The following is a 3,978-nucleotide window of genomic DNA, read 5'->3' as shown; positions in this document are numbered from 1 at the left end:
TTGAGATCAGTAGTACACGCTTTTTAAATGCTTACATGTTCTCTTGATCATTCTTACACCCGCTTGGATGCCTGTGTATGTGTGAAGCTGAAGTTCAGTAGCTTTACATTTACTTATGTAAGAAGCTTTTTTTCAGATTTTCAACCTCATGTCATGAAGCTCGCTTTTTGTTAAGTTTCTTGCAATATAGCTGATATTTTGAAAACGTTATGCTGAAGGTAAGCTATAACATTCTCATGTTGAGTAGAGATGGGGAATTGTTGTGATGGTCAACTGTAGTTTCTGGGTTATAGAGGAATGTCTGGTGACACCGATGAGGGGAAAAGAGGTATATTCATGGACTTGCAAGGTTTTGTCACGGAGGAGGGATCTCAGGTTGCTACTCGGTTTTGGTGTGCCACGCATGAAGCTCTTTGGCAAGCTTCCCATGAGGTAATGGCACTCCATGGGCAAGTCACTAGATGGGTTAGAATTCAACACTGATATTTGATGGGGTAAAGTAGGATCTCCAACTATATTTGGATTATACATTGATGATGTGAGAGCATTTATTGAGAGTTGGGGAGGGGGGGTCCGGCTCTCTGGTAGGCCATGCTATTATATCCATCCTCTTGTATGGGGATAACATAAGCATGCCTTGAGACACCTTCCTTGTGGAGTCCTCGGCATAACCTCCAGATATTTGGCTGCAGCTAGATGCCCAGACTTGTTTGAAGACATCTCTTCACAACATTGGAACATACCCATGATTACCTAAACGAGACCATAGAGAGTGCATAAGGAGATTATGGCCATGTTTTGTTGACACAGAGGGATCACCATCTCATCCATTAGAAGATGAAGCTCTGGACGTCCTTTGTAGCTCATTCACCAAGAGTCACATTGAAGGCTCTAGCATACGCGCTCTCTCAGAAAGTCGATTGCTGTTTTGTGGTCTTAGTGGGCTTCAAGAGTCAAATGATCTTCCCGAGGTGATAATGGCTTTCTATGACTATGCTCTTGGACGCACGCATCTGATGAAATTAGAAGCAACATTAGTATGACGCAAGGTTTTCCACTATCTCCAGGGTATATACAGGCAGGCAGAGATTGATTCTTCAGTGGAAAAGGAGACTAGGTCTCCTTTGCAGTGGTGTGCCATCTTTAATGATGGGATTCTCGTGGCCTTCAGTTTTTGAGAGAGAGAGAGAGAGAGAGAGAGAGAGAGAGAGAGAGAGACTTCTTTTGGCACCCGTGCCATTATATTTATCTGCTTGTACCCTAGGGACTTCTCAGCATATTCTCAAGTCATTTAGATGCATCTAGATGCATATAGACTTGTTTGAGGATATCCAGTGGAGACCATAGATAAGGGGACTATGATGCATATAGACTTGTTTGAGGATATCCAGTGGAGACCATAGATAAGGGGACTATGATGTTTCGAGGACACATGGAGGGCTCATCCTATGATGTTTCGAGGACACACATCATCTCATTGATTGAAAAGTGAAGTTAGCTGCCTTTGTAGCCTCATTAGAGATCAAGGGGGATGTTGAAATTTGATCTTGCAATCTTATATAAATAAAGGGAGAGCATAACTCTTTGTGTGTGGTTGGAAACTCAAAGGTCATTTGCTAGACTGGTGAATGAAAAGGAAAGTCACATGGGTTGGACACATATTATGTGCTAGTCACATGGGTATTCTATGTTTATTCCCAAACTCATTTACTAATGAGGCATGGTACTTCTCTTTTGAGTTTGGCAACGAGTCCATCATGTCGTCCAAGCATAGAGCTATCACCATCTGTAGCTATTCCAATTAGTCGTTGCTTGTTAAGGCCAATTTGGGTCATCACTTCCATAATGGCATCAAATTTTGTTTGTGCAGTCCCATCAGAAACAACAACGAGCTTTCCAAACTCAATGTTGCGTACACCCATTCCTTTCGATGAAAGAAAAGAAATATAGATGATCAAGTGTTTCTCTAAAGCTCTATCAGTAGATTCATCTACCATTAAAGCATAAAAAGGACTCTCCAATAGTTCTTCAAGTTGTACTTTGTGAAGATATTGTGATATAGAGAATAAAAATTCCTTTCCAGCCATCATATTTGTGTAAGATGAGTAATCGTGTTGAAGAGGCATACCTTCCACCTTTAAAGTATAAGCTAGTTGGCACACCTTTTCAAACTTTCTGATTGCAAGATCTTCGTCACTTGTGAAATACATCAGCTTCATGCAAGTGATCACCCTTTCTTTGTTTCTATCTTTAGTTACCATAGCATGCTGTGGAAGTGTAGTCCCCTTTGTTTCATGATAGTTTCGCATTGCAGCCCATTTGTGCTCCCGTGATCGCATGTGCTTTCTTATTGCATTCCTCTTCATAGTCTTGCACCCTTGGCCAACACCTTGGCCAACACCTTGGCCAACACCCCATGGCAAGTCCTTAACTCTAAACTTTTCACACCATTCACACTTCATGAATTCTCGTTCACCTTTAACAAGTCAAATGAGAAACGGATACTTTGATTTCCACTCTGTACGAAACTTTCTCCGCCTCACTTGTTTCTTCTTCTTACTTGTTGAGGGATCTTCATTATTGGCTGGCAAATCATCTTGGGGCATACCCGAAAGGTCCATGTCTTCAACAACTTCGTCTTCACTTGATTCACTCTCTGAGTCCTCATTAGACTCACTTTCGGAGCCAAATATATTGTGCAAGGTTTCTTCTCATTCTCTCTCTTTATCTTGCTTACTTTGAAGCACTTCAAGGAGACTACGTTGGCGGGCCATCTAATTAAAAATAATTTTCTATTATAGTACATTGTTTTGTATTTCATCTTAGCTTGAATTAATGTTAATCTCTTTCATTTTATAGACATTAATGTCATGCTACAACCATATAAATTATAGATTCAAAAGAAAGATAGGGACATGCATGAGAATCATACATTTCTTTTAGCTATTCATATGAGTGTAAATAAGCACCAAAGATGCACGAGAATCATGCATTTCTTTTAGCTATTCAGATGAGCGTAAATAAGCACCAAAGATGCATGAAAATAAGAATACAATGATTGTAAATAAAAGTTTTGGTACCTGGAATGTGAAGCTTGGAGTCACTAACTTGAAATCCAAGATGGCACACAAGCAAGACGATGTAGGAAATTTAGGGCTCTTGTGTTCTAAAACCATAGAAAGATTACGAAGTTAGACATGAACATGCATGAATTGATCTCAACAACTAGATACTCATAAACCTAAATATACACTTAACATGAAATAAAACTTGATGTGATTATTACTATTAGATATTACCTAGTAAAAGACTAAGAACCAAGAAGCTTGAGGAGTTTAGATTGCTTCAGACCATGTGAAAGCGTTGTGTTCAAAGTGGTAGAGGTCTCTCATTATATAGCATGCTCATCAACCTTTGAAATACCCTTGGAAGTTCAAAGGTAGAGGTCTTTCAGAGACTCTTGAGCCCTTTAATGCCCAATTTCAATTTATTTTAATGACTCAGAAAAAAACCATCACGCCTAAAGGGAGGAAGCAAACTTCTATGTCAAACAAAGAGAGAAAGAGGGAAAGGAAGGCATGCCTGACGATCGTGCATAGCTCCGAGGCTGCTCGCAATCATGTATAGCTCCTTGATGCTCCCGAGCTTGATGCAGGGGGCTGGCCACTGCTCGCAATCGTCCATAGCTGCTGGCAGCTGCTCTCGAGCCTCGCTTCTTGTCATGCACAAAGATACAAGCAGCCGCGCGCGCTCTTTGCCTGTTTAAACTTTGCGTAGCTTAATTCTTTTTGCCCTATGTATATTATACAGTTGGCCTTTTCATATTAGTCCTGCTCCAGCTTGTGTATAATATTTGGCCTTTCCATATTTATTATGTATTGTGTACTATATTATATATATTTACTATATTATATATAGTATATAGGATATATACCCATGGTCACTTAGACCCCTAAGGCTAGGTGCCATTGGGCAGTT

This window comes from Cibotium barometz, chromosome 7 (genome assembly GCF_041138505.1).
Source record: "Cibotium barometz isolate CiBa-2024 chromosome 7, ASM4113850v1, whole genome shotgun sequence".
NCBI lineage: Eukaryota > Viridiplantae > Streptophyta > Polypodiopsida > Cyatheales > Cibotiaceae > Cibotium > Cibotium barometz.
The sequence above is the reverse complement of the archived record's forward strand: the minus strand, read 5'-3'. Positions refer to the sequence as shown.